Source organism: Bos indicus, chromosome 3 (assembly GCF_029378745.1).
Source record: "Bos indicus isolate NIAB-ARS_2022 breed Sahiwal x Tharparkar chromosome 3, NIAB-ARS_B.indTharparkar_mat_pri_1.0, whole genome shotgun sequence".
NCBI classification, from domain to species: domain Eukaryota; kingdom Metazoa; phylum Chordata; class Mammalia; order Artiodactyla; family Bovidae; genus Bos; species Bos indicus.
Genome location: NC_091762.1, coordinates 117,365,874 through 117,379,399, shown reverse-complemented (window position 1 = coordinate 117,379,399; position 13,526 = coordinate 117,365,874). Strand labels below are relative to the sequence as shown.

Sequence of the window (13,526 nt, the reverse complement as noted above, 5' to 3'; positions counted from 1 at the left end):
AAGTGCCTAACAATCAGAACCATGAAACAAACATTTACCCTGCTCACTGAAAAATCCAGAAATCAGTCAGGCTACAAATGCTATTGACAAATGTCATGCATAGAAAGGAAGTATGGGAAACACAGGAGTTTATAATCTAAATTTAAACAGTACCCACAGCACATAGGGAAATTTGAGGGCATGTAGGATGAATTCAAAGGTTTAAAATCAGGCCTTCCTGCTAAACAGCTTGACTTGAAGGTGACCCGACTTCAGGAAAATCAGAAACATCAGAAGTAAGCAACCTTCTCGCCTACGGTACAGAAATGTCTAAAACAGCATCCCTAAAATAATCTTCCTAAGAAAATACATATTTCTAAAGAAAACAAAGACTGTAACACACTGTGTATGTGCTCAGTCGCTCAGTCGTGTCCAGCCCTTTCGCGCCCCCATGGACTGCAGCCCGCCAGGCTCCTCTGTCCATGGGATTCTCCAGGCAAGAATACTGGAGGGTGTTGCCATTTCCTCCTCCAGGGGATCTTCCCTCCCAGGGATCGAACCCACATCTCTTGTGTCTCCTGGATTCTTTACCCTGTGCCACCTGAGTAACACTAAAAACACATGTCCACAGCCTAAAATAAGGATTTTCCCTTCTGCATTTTAGCCCCTGAAATACAGTGCAAAGAAAAACCATCAACTAATAGCCTCAGAAAGGTGCCAGATTATGGGCACCTCCTTTATCACCAATTTGTATGAACCAGACATCTTTCCAGAAGACTTAACACAGAGCATAAAAACCTCACCTCTGAAACACGAAGACTTCAGATGAACTTCAAGAGAAGTTTAAGGAAGAGCGAAGAACAGCCGTCTGAAGAGACATGTTTGGCACGAGAGTGGAAATTCTGGAATAACTAGAGATCAAATAGCACTCCTGACCACGTCAGCTCTGAGTACCAGCCGACAGGTCAATTAGAGGCACCTTTATACCCGCCACCTCACCGGGCAGCTTCGACCCGCCTTCGGTAATGGAAGGGCGTGGCTCCCTAAGTCCATTGTAGGATTTCCAAATGCCTCTTCTGACCTGTGGGTTTGATTTTTAGTTACTCAGATTACATTGAAGTCCCTTCCTATTATCCTCACTTCCACTGAGGCATGTGTATTAAATATGGGATTAGACTTTGAGGGAACTTTTCTTTATCTGTTTATTTTTAATCGAAGGAAAACTGCTTTACAGAATTTTGTTGTTTTCTGTCAAACATCAACACGAATCAGCCATAGGTATACATATGTCCCCTCCCTTTTGAACCTCCCTCCCATCTCCCTCCCCAGATGGAACTTTAATACAAATACAGGGCAGGGTTTTGTAACCGTGGCTCCTCTGACATCTGGGGTGAAGTGATTCTTTGCTGGGTGCTACCCTGTGCATCAGAGGATGACCAGCAGCATTCCTGGCCTCCACACACTGGGCGCCACAGCACTCTCCTCCCTGCCTGCATGTTGCCACCCTGCTGATTTGACTTCTGTGCAGAGTACATCATGCGAAATGCCGGGCTGGGTGAAGCACAAGCTGGAATCAAGACTGCCGGGAGAAATATCAATAACCTCAGATATGCAGATGACACTACCCTAATGGCAGAAAGTGAAGAGGAACTAAAGAGCCTTGACGAAAGTGAAAGAGGAGAGTGAAAAAGTTGGCTTAAACCTCAACATTCAAAAAAGGAAGTTCATGGCATCTGGCCCCATCACTTCATGGCAAATAGATGGGGAAACAATGGAAACAGTGACAGACTTTATTTTCTTGGGCTTCAAAATCACTGCAGAAGGTGATTGCAGCCATGAAATTAAAAGACGCTTGCTCCTTGAAAGAAAATCTATGACTAACCTAGGCAGCATATTAAAAAGCAGAGACATCACTTTGCCAACAAAAGTCCGTCTAGTCAAAGCTGTGGTTTTTCCAGTAGTCAAGTATGGATGTGAGAGTTGGACCATAAAGAAAGTTGAACACCAAAGCATTGATGCTTTTTAACTGTGGTGTTGGAGAAGACTCTTGAGAGTCTCTTGGCTGTAAGGAGATCCAACCAATCCATCCTAAAGGAAATCAGTCCTGAATATTCTTTGGAAGGACTGATGTTGAAGCTGAAACTCCAATACTTTGGCCACCTGATGTGAAGAGCTGACTCATTAGAAAAGACCTTGATGCTGGGAAAGATTGAAGGCAGGAGGTGAAGGGGCTGACAGAGGATGAGATGGTTGGATGGCATCACCGACTCAATGGACATGAATTTGAGCAAACTCTGGGAGATGGTAGAGGAAGGGAAGCCTGGAGTGCTGCAGTCCATGGGCTGCAGAGTCGGACGTGACTGAGCGGCTGAACAGCAACCACACGCTAGGTGCCAGTAGCAGTCTCCTCCCTCCTGCGACAACCAGAGGTGTCTCCAGACACCGACAGATGTCCTCTGGGAGGCGAAGGGAACCTGCTGAGAACCCTTGATCTAGGGAGCTCGTGCCTTCATCCAAGACACCCACACTGTAGAAGGACTTACTAACTCACACAGAGGAGTCACACCCCAACAGATCCAAGCTAAACATGCACAGAAGTAATGGTCATGACAGAAATATTTCACCATGTCCTCTGATGTCTGTGGCCCTCAGTTTTTCAAGTAAAAACTCAAAAGCGGGGCTGGATGTTACGGTCAGGAGCAGCGAGAAAGTCAGGACTGACACTGAAAGGTAGGAAGCGGGGGCCACAGGGTGGGAAGAGAGAGACGGAGCTTTCAGAGTTGGTGCAGTCAGGCCAAGGGCAAGGCGGTGACAGTGGAGGTGGGCTGGAAGGAAGAACACAGGAAGTGAGACGGTCAAAGAACTGAGTTTGGTTTCCTGGACCCGGTGGGAAGACCTGATCCAAAAGCGGGGCGTGATGGAGAACACAGCCAGGGCAAGGGTGGGGGCCCACAGGCGGCCGGCAGAGTCCACACAGCGCAGGGGCCCTCACACCTCCAAAGCCTCCTGAGTGAAGTAAGCCAGCAGAGAAAGACAAACATCATACGATGAGACATATATGTGGAATCTAAAATAAACTATCCGGGATTCCCTGGTGGCTTAGATGGTTAGGAATCTGCCTGCAAGGTGGGAGACCCGGGTTCAATCCCTGGGTCAGGAAGATCCCCTGGAGAAGGGAATGGTAACCCACCCCAGTGTTCTTGCTTGGAGAATCCCATGGACAGAAGAGCCTGGCGGGCTGCAGACCACGGTGTTGCAAAGAGTCAAATACGACTGAGCGACGAACTATACAAATGAACTTATTTACAAAAGAGAAATAGACTCACAGACACAGAAAAGAAACTTATGGTAACCAAAGGGGGAAGGTGGGGAGGAGGGGTAAATGAGGAGGCTGGGGGTAAGAGAGACACATTATTATAGATAAAATAGAAAACCAACAAGGACCTACTGTATAGCACAGGAAACTATATCCAATATCTTGTAATAACCTATAATGGGAAAGAGTCTCAACAGAATATATATATATATGCACATTTATATATAACGTAGTCACTGTGCTCTATACCTGAAACTAACAGGATACTGTAAACCAACGAAAGAGGCCAGTAACAAGGAAAACAAAGTGAAAAACCTCCAAAGCAGAGGTTTGGGAGAAAGCTGAATAGAATTCTTGCTCTCTTGCTGGCGAGGCTGCAGTTTCGGGCCACTGCTGTGACCTCCACAGCTTCCTGTGTGACACAGCACAGATGCGGCCAGCAGGCAGGCAGCGGGTAAGTGGTAAGACCCCAGGCTGGCACCTGCTGCACACTCTGGCTGTTATTCGAAAATACATGGGTTATTCTTCCTGCAGGTAAGGGACTCTGGAATGAACAGTTGACACATAGGTTGAGAGAAGCTGCAGGTAGAGTGAGTCCCATGTCACTTAATTGGCTGGCGTTAGGTTGAAAGCTTTGGTCAGCATTTTTGAGCACTGGGTGCTTTGTCCTCTTTCTGGAACCTCCCCCTTCCAAGTCCAGAATTTTGGCTTTACTAGTTCCCCAAAGCCAAGCTTTCTGCGGTCTTGATGTATTACGAATAGGACTCTGTGAAACCGTAGACAAAGACCAGAAGGAAACACATAAACAAAAGAGCTGCTCTATTTAAGTGATAGAATTGTATTGCTGTTCAGAATATCCTCAGATATTGTTAGAACGCTCTTTGGATATAATAGCTTAAGGAACTTGCACTTTATTCAGGAGGCAGTAAAGGACCCACTGAAAGTGTTTGAATAGGGAAGTAGAATTTTGTTTGAACAAAGAAGTTGCAGGAAACAAAAAAAGGTTAAAAATCACCTTTGTTAATCTTTTCCAAAAGTTTCTTGGCTGATTTCACTATTTATTCTTCCAGATCAGCTTCAGAGTCTACTTTTTTAACTTTAAGCCAACCTTGTCCCCTAAACTGGGATATCATTGGAATTACTTTATGGATGTATTAACATCTTTTCAATACAGAGTCTTCTAATTCAGAAACAAGGTACCTCTCTCTCCATTTTTTTAGTCTATGTCCTTTGGTATATTGTTATAGTTGCCTTCATATAGGCCTTGCATATTTCTTTATTCCTAAATGCTATTTTGAATGAAAGCTTGTCTTCTTGCCATCATTCAAAAAAAAAAAAAAAAACGACCATGGTGTATGAGAATGCAATGGTTTTTTCCGGGGGAGGGGAGAAGTAGAGAAACTTGTTCCCTGAGCACATTTAATCAATCAATTAACTTTGTATCGGAGCACAGCTGATTAACAATGTTGTGTTAGTTTCAAATGCACAGCAAAGTGATTCAGTTATTTACCTACATGTATCTACTCTTTTTCAAATTCTTTTCCCCACTAGGTTGTTATAGAATATTGAGCAGAGTTCCTTGTGCTGTACAACAGGTGCTTGTTGGTTATCCATTTTAAATATAGCAGAGCGTACATGTCCACCCCCAACTGCCTAACCATCCCTCCCCCCTCACCCTTCCCCTCTACTATGGATGTTTGTTTATATAATTACAAACACAGGACTCAGTTTGGGGCTGAATTTTTGGATTAGCGTGCAAGCAGTTACACACTCTCTCTCTCTTCAGTAGTCACACTGCTGATCTCTTTATCCTGTCTGAACAGCAGCACTCCCATCATCAGAACGTTACACCAGCCCCGGCCTGCCGTCTCTTCCTCCATCGGATGCTCTGAGTTAGGGAAGCAGTAAGGACTCAGCAGCTTTGGGAGTTTGTGCTTGCGCTGCAATAACACAGGACAGGACGGCAGGCTTATTAGAACAGAAAGAGCACTGCAGTTGCCTAGAAAGTAAACAGAGACTCTGTTGTCAGCCACTCGATAAAGCCCCTGAAAGGAAAGAAATTATAAGGCTCAGAAAAAAGACACTCTTGCCTAAAGGCCAGAATCTAATTTTAAACAATAAAAGATAAACAGGCAAAGCGACTTGAAGGAGGATTAGCACTGAAGTCAGTGAAAAGCTAATTATTATTGTCAGCGTCACCGTCTGATTTTTTTCTGCAGGGAGAGGCACCGAGAAGGAACGATCAGGTCTGGGACCGACACTGCCCGTGCGGGGAGCTGCGCTCTGCCAAGAACGTGGTGCCCGCCTTGGCCAGTCCTGTAACCTCGGTCCACCCCTCGGTTTCCTCATCCGTCAGAGAGGACGGACAGCGGCAGTAACCTGGTGCACGCGGTGTGTCAGGTTCCATCCGTGATGACTCGAAGCCTGTACTTAAATAAATAAAGTGCGGTGCAGGTGTTTGGTTCACAGTGCACACGTTACAAAGTTCTTCAAGGCACGTGTAACCTAAATCTACTGGAACCAGTCACTATTCACAAAGGGATCTGAGAGTTAACTTTTGTCCCAGACCAGCCGCCCCTCCTTCTTGCCTTCCGGCCTCACCCACTCTGGCTTCTATCTCTGCCAGTATCTCCGTGGCTCAGAAGCCACAGCCTGTTGGGTAGCTCTGGTGCAGGGGAAACACACAGGCTTGGTAAGCCCCTGCAACCAGAAGACGAACTGCAACTCTAAGTTGTGAGCTGGAGTAGGAGGAACCATGATTACTGTTCTAGAACAAGTGGCCTGAATTTTGGGAACGTTATTTGCCTTCAGACACTCTGAAGGAAGTTCTGGTCAGATGACTGGACTTGAACTTCACAGCCCAGATAAGGAGAAACGACTGTGTCTCCCAAGAAGGGGATTAGGCAACAGAAGCCCACGAACTTCTCTTTTTGGGTAAAGAGACTCTCCTTTGGTACAATTTTTGAAAAAGAAGAAATTGTCCCACAGTGAAGCAACTAAGAATTTTGAATAAAGATATTCAAAGTTTTCAGTTTGAATATTCTATGATTATTTAGAACATGTGTCCTCCATTTAGCATAAAATATAATAAAACTGGGGCTTCCCTTGCAGCTTAGCTGGTAAAGAATCCACCTGCAATGTGGGAGACCTGGGTTCAATCCCTGGGTTGGGAAGATCCCCTGGAGAAGGGAAAGGCTACCCACTGCAGTATTTTGGCCTGGAGAATTCCATGGACTATAGTCCATGGGGTTGATAAGAGTCAGACACGACTGAGCGACTTTCACTCACTTGCTTACTTACTTATAATAACACCGTATCTTCTAGCATCTTTATCTCCGGAAGGAGGCAAAAGGATGTGTAGGTAGGGAGTGCACACGTGCTAAGTCGTTTCAGTCGTGTCCAACTCTTCGTGACGCCATAGACTGTAGCCTGCCAGGCTCCTCTGTCCATGGGATTCTCCAGGCAAGAATACTGGAGTGGGTTGCCACGCCCTCCTCCAGGGGATCTTCCCAACCCAGGGATCAAACCTGCATCTCCTACATCTGCGTTGGCAGGTGGATTCTTTACCACCAGCACCACCTGGGAAGTTCATAAGTAGGGAAGAACAGGAGAAATTAAGGAGAAACAGATACACAGTTGGGAGGGGTGGTGAAATTTCAGTGGCTGCCTCCCATTGGCCACAGGTGAGTGTTCCCAAGGGGCCTGAGCGAAAGCTTTCTTATTGGCTAGTAATGTCAGACACCTCAAGTGTTCACTGATACATGAGTGGATAAATACACGTGGTATATCCATACAATGGAATATTATTGGGCCTTTAAGAAAAGGAAATTCAGATACATGCTTCCATGTGAATAAAACCTTGAAAACATTGTGCAAAGTGAAATAAGCGCATTGCAAAAGGACAAATATGATTTCACTTACATGAGATACCTAGAATTGTCAAATTTATAGAGAAAGTAGAAGGTGGTTGCCAAATGGAGGGGACACAGGAATGAGTGCATGCATGCCAAGTCTCTTCGGTCGTGTCCACCTCTTCTCAACCCCATGGACAGTTGCCCACCAGGCTCCTCTGTCCTTGGGGATTCTCCAGGCAAGAACACTGGAGTGGGTTGCCATGCCCTCCTCCAGGGGATCTTCCCTACCCAGGGATCAAACCCCCGTCTCTTACGTCTCCTGCATTGGCAGGTGGGTTCTTTACCACTAGCGCCACCTGGGAAACCCACAGGAATGAGGGTCAGTGTTTAATAGACACAAAGTTTCAGTCTGGGAAGATGAGAAGGGCTCTGGAGAAGGTGGTGGTGATGGTTGCATAACTGTGAACGTACTTAATACTACTGAGTTGTATACCTAAAATGGGTAAGATGGGGAATTTTATGTTATGTGTGTTTTACCACACTAAAAATTAATTTATGTTGAAAGTTTTAGACCATAAGAAATGGCCAAATTGATCTTGGGATATCTACTTTATGGCATTCTGTCTGGCTATAAAAATGGTATATTTGATGAGTATGTAATAGAATGCAAAGCGCTTAGGACCATGCTGAGTGCACACTGTCAACATACACACTCCAATAACATCTATGAAAAAATAAATAACAAAGACCCTAACAAAATAGGGCTTCCCTGATAGCTCAGTTGGTAAAGAATCTGCCTGTAATGCAGGAGACCCTCGTTCGATTCCTGGGTCAGGAAGGTCCCCTGGAGAAGGGATAGGCTACCCACTCCAGTATTCTTCCCTTGTGGCTCAGATGGTAAAGAATCTGCCTACAGTGTGGGAGACCTGGGTTCAATCCCTGGGTTGGGAAGATCCCCTGGAGAAGGGAAAGGCTACCCACTCAAGTATCCCGGCCTGGAGAGTTCAGTCCATGGGGCTGCAAAGAGTTGGACGTGACTGATCGACTTTCACTACTAGACCCGAGGAAATGAGCTGAAATAGTGCCATGATTGTTTTTATGTTATAATGAGAGTATAGATAGCTTTTTGTTTCCTTCTATTTTTCACCTTTTTTTTTATACACATGTACTACTTTTAAAGGGGGGAATAAGTTTCATTTTCCTCTGTAACTTTATTTGAAAGGAAAAGAAGAACGAAAAGAAAAACCTTTATGTGTTCATTTCCTAGAGGCTTTTAAACCTAAAAGGAAACTGCAATTAATTAGGCTGCTTCTACTGTGTTTGCCTCTTTCCTACTTTTCTACTATACCACCACAGGTGCCCCTGGTGAGGCAGGCTGGTGAAGCCTGTGGCCATCCTCAGAATGGTATTTGTAAGTGCTTAAAGCAAAGTATAGTGTTAGTCGCTCAGTCGTATCGGACTCTTTGCAACCCCATGGACTGTGGCCTGCCAGGCTCCTCTGTCCATGGGATTGTCCAGGCAAGAATACTGGAGTGGATTGTCATTCCCTTCTCCAGAGGATCTTTCTGACCCAGGGATTGAACCCGGGTATCCCTCACTGCAGGCAGATTCTTTACCTAGTCTGAGCTACAGGGAAGATCTGTAAAACAAAGTATACACAGTTACAAAGGAAAGTGATTATTATGAAACGTATTGTCAAAATATATTTTAAAATTGTGATACAGTATAAATCACAGGCTTCTCTGGTGGCTCAGTGGTAAGGAAACCACCTGCCAAAACAGGAGATGTGGGTTCAACCCCTCGGTGGGGAAGATCCCCTGGAGAAGGAGATGGCTACTCACTCCAGTATTCTGGCCTGAAGAATTGTATGGACAGAGGAGTCTGGCAGTCTACAGTCCATGGGGTCGCAAAAGAGTTGGGCATGACTTATTGACAACAACAACAGCAATCAATCAATCACAATACAGACAGGAAAAAAAAAAAGAGAAATTATACCAGTTATGTTAATAGGAGTAATTTAATACAGGGGACCCACTAAGCAAGTGTTGAATGACTTAGAAGGCATAGGAGACTCAGGTAACAAGGAGGTAATAATTCGGGGAACACTAGGGCTGGGGGAACAGAGGGGTGAGTTAGTGTACCCCAAAGACTCAGAAGGCACTGTGCTCCAGAACCTCCACGGGCTCCGCGGCAGTGGTTTCTGAGAGCATGAAGAACGCTGGAAACGGAACCAGGCTGCCGGTGAAGGCGGTTGCTGGGGCGACGGCTTACAGAAACAGGAAGCAGGCGGGGCGGAGCAGACTTGTCTCCTTCCTCCGCCTCACTGTCGCCCCCTAGCGCCCGTGGGCAGAGCCCGGGGGAGATGAGGTGCGCAGAGCGCCGGCCCAGCGTCACACGGCCGGGAATAACTGGCCCCGGTACCAGCTTCTTTCCTGGTGCCCTGAGTAGCCAGACCTCACGTCTACTTTAATATCCACACGACCATGTGAATTTCCCCAGCTGTCTGCAACCACCGAAAAGTTACACAAAAACAGTACTCGGTGATGAAACCACGCGCACTTCTAACTCTGCTCGGGTTTGAGGCTGGCACTCATAACGTGAGGTAATGCTGCTCTTTTTATTCTGACCCAATTTCAGGGATCCTTTGAAATCTAACCAAAGGCCCTTGGAGGGTGAGGGGACCCAAAGTTCAGAATCCTTCTGGGTGTTAAAGTGCTTTTTTTTTCTTCCTTAAAATTTGCTTTAAAAGTCACAGGCTTGATCGCGTGATCACAGGGTGGATCACTGATGCCAGGTTTCTCTTTGCAAGAGAAAATAACGGTGATGCAAGCTCATGTCTTTGGTGCACGTCTCTCTTTTCACTGATATGGTCAACCCGTCTTGCAAGCAGTAAGCAGTAACTGTTGCATCTTTATCCATCATATTGCACCTACTTCTGAATGCCCCAGAAAGAAAGCGAACACACAGCTGCACTTACATCCTCATCCCATGCTCCTGGGGGCACGGATTTTAGGATTCCCAGGAAGTCTTCAGAGTTCTTTCCCGTAAGGCCCCTGGCCAGCCCCGCCTCATTGACCGTGACCCAGACGTTCCCCAGTCCAGATCTGTATTTCTTTTCTCTTGATTTGTCCAAGGTTCAGCCCACCGGCCAGGTGGACATCTCTGCCTGGAGGGCCCAGTCACCTCAAGCTCGAGATGTATTCAAAATGGAATTCCTGTCGCCTCCAACGGTCTGTCCTCTGCACTTTCTCTTCCAAGGGGGCGCTGCCGACCAGCGCCTCTGGGGAAGACTTCATTTGCGGTCTCTGGGTCTCAGCTGCCCATCAGTGAAGGAGAGGCAGTGGCAGACACAACCTTCGGGGCTGGTGGGAGGACTAAATGATCCCTCAGGTCCGGACATCAGCAAATGCCCGCCCGAGTGAGGCCGGCGCTCCTCCCCGCCCTGCGCAGTCCACCAGCAAGTTGGCTTCCCCTCTCTGAGTCACTTCAAGGTGCCCCCGGGCCACCGCCCCAGCCCGGCCTCAGCGAGTCTCCTCAGAATTACCGCAGTTGTCCCCGGTGCCGCCCCCTCCCCGCCCCCATTATCGCCCTGCCAATCATCGTCACGTCATCCACTCCTGTCACTCATCCCGTCATCACGCGGGGGTGGGGCTGCCACGGGTCAGAGACCACGGACGTAACAGGGGACAGGGCAGTCATGCCTCTGGGGGGAGACTGATGTCAAGTAACTGCACAGATAAGTAACCACTTATAACCGTGACAGGTGCCATGCCATTCAATGAAAATATCCCCACACGTGCCAGGCGTGGGGCTTGCAGCCAGAACACGCAGCTTTGTGTTTCTGAGAAAACAAGAAGTGACTCGAGGTGGGGGAGAGGAGAGCCCTCCCGTGAGGCTGGTGGGGCTCCCCTCTGAAAGCCGGACAAAGGGCGACACTCCGAGTCCCCAGGCCTCCTGGTGGCCTCCTGGCGCCCTAACGCGGCCGAGCGGCACCCTGCAGTCTCAGGCCGGCGGCAGAGGACTGCCTCCTGGTGGTCACTTCCAACCTTGGCGGCTGAATCCCCGTGTTTCTTTTTTCCCACGAACTCAGCTCATGTGTGGGCCTAGGCACTTGGTCGTGTCTGACTCTGTGAACCCGTGGACTGTAGCCCGCCAGGCTCCTCCGTCCATGAGACAGTTCGTTACAGTGTTTCTAACAGCATTTGTAATAAAAGAGGACCCAACTCCCAGCTGAGGAACCTCGGTAACAAGCTCATCTATGTCAGAGTTTTATTTAACACAGAAACAAGATCACTTTTCTGTCTCACAGATGGAATATACACACATTGATAAGCCTACTTTTAATCTATAAAGTTTGAACAGTGCTACAGACTGTAAACACATTATTCTCTGTGAAGAACTGAAAAACTAACAATTTATTAAAGGCACTGAAAGTCAGCATCTTGCTGCTTATTTATAGCAATATTTGAAAAATACAGGGTGAATCACATTGCAAGATTTGATTAGCACTTCAAGCTAAGAGACATTTTAAAATATGTATCATCCATTCTAAGATATTTGTAAGGTCTTATTTTAATATAAGATAAAGTATATATTCTTTTAGAATAACCAGAATAATAAACCAAGTATAGAACAAACTTAAATTTAGGTCAGTATTTTTTTAAGGCAAGATAAAATTTGTGTCATACGGTACAGAAAAATTTCTGCTTTCCAGTTTGAACAAGTAATATGATCATAATGGCTATCTAAGAATTTTTTAATATCTTGTTTGTATTCAATTTTTAATTTTTCAAATATTAAACTCTCATTGAACACAAAAGTATAACTCTCTTTCCAAGAACCACATTTTCTGCCTCTGCTTTAGGAAGCTCTATGTTGTCTGCACATTTAAAGTCAGTAACAGGACAAGAAATGGGGGGCACTGACCCTTCATCTCTAAGGATCTATCAGTGACTCTGTCCTGAGACTGACCTGCTCGTTGTGTGCTTCCATAGACTTCTAGAAACCTGAGGACCTAATATTCATTTCATTTAGTAAAAAATGCAGAGATTAGAATGAGGAAAAGAAACTCAACCCTGTGAACAGTGAAAAAGCTGTAAGAAGTATGTTACCAGACTGGTTCTGCACGTCTCTTAATCTACTTGGCGAGGTGGTCTGAGATACTTCACAAGGAAACGTGCACACACGTGCACAGATGCACACACGCCAGTGCTGGCCGTGCGCCCCGGGCCGGGCTGGCTTCTCGGGGACACGGAAGCGGGGAGAGGGAGTGAGGAGCTGGTGGGCTGCCTGCCGCAGCCCCTCAGCCACACACACAACGCCAGTGCTGGCCGTGCGCCCCGGGCCGGGCTGGCTTCTCGGGGACACGGAAGCGGGGAGAGGCAGTGAAGAGCTGGTGGGCTGCCCGCCGCAGCCCCTCAGCCTTTGCAGAGCCCCCTGGCCCCCAGCTATTCTCTGTGGTTGTCCTAAGGATACAAAAGACCCAACACAAATGTCTCCACTATAGTGTGTGTAATTCGCTCAGTCGTGTCTGACTCTTTGAGACCCCATGGACTGTAGCCGGCCAGGCTCCTCTGTCCATGGACTTTTCCAGGCAAGAATACTGGAGTGGGTTGCCATTTCTTTTCTCCAGGGGAGCTTCCCAACCCAGGGATTGAATCTGGGTCTCCTGCATTGCAGGAGGATTCTTGATTGTCTGAGCCACCAGGAAAGCAAGGGTTTACCCTTAATTGGAAGTGTCTGACTTAGATGTGCAACAGCAAGAGAGAATCTAGTTGTGCTGTCCTGGGTGTCTGACGTGTGGCAGATGAATTAGCTTTTGTGGGACCATTTGTTTTCACCGGTTGGGATTAAGCGTGTGGGGACCTGACTTGCTGTGGAAAGCCTCTGGCTCTCGGCTCTGAGCCTCTAGAGCAGCTGAGAACCACCCACTACTGCTTGTCGAGTGTGTGCGTGCTGCACGTTGTCACACGATCCATGACTGACGCCACGAGCTGACACAAGGCCATTGCTCGTCCCTTGCAAAGGGGGAGACCAATGTTACAGCAATAATTGCCACATGAACTGGAAGGGGTTCCCTTAATTCAGGATCCCAGGACCCTTTTAAAATGCAATAGAATAGACTGGGTCTCCACATACGACCTGAAGATATTGTGTGTCTGTTCAGATAAAACAAGGGGCGGATGAGAACCTTGTGGGGGGAGGGTTCACTGTGAAACCCCCCGACCCCAAGCCCCATGTGCTGCGCTCAGCATCTCTGCTCGACTCTCAAGGGAAACATTTCCCCATGAGGCTGATGACAAAACCAATCACTAATACTGTGTAGCAGAGGCTATCGAAGTGCCTGACATGCTTTGTTATTTCTCACAGAAGCCCCA

General features: G+C 47.0%; 1 protein-coding gene across 34 annotated transcripts in view; it reads right to left on the bottom strand.

Moving 5' to 3' along the window:
* Window positions 1-13,526, bottom strand: part of LRRFIP1 (LRR binding FLII interacting protein 1) — a 161,499-nt gene that overhangs the window by 103,205 nt on the left and 44,768 nt on the right. Inside the window, exon 1 of one of the 34 annotated variants that reach the window (XM_070786954.1) lies at window positions 783-803. The exons of 32 other annotated variants lie outside the window; for them this stretch is intronic. The gene's annotated coding sequence lies outside the window, so the exon portion shown is untranslated. Of the gene's footprint in view, window positions 1-782; window positions 804-13,526 lie in introns of those variants that run through there. One more of the 34 variants, XM_070786971.1, reaches the window with a different exon arrangement.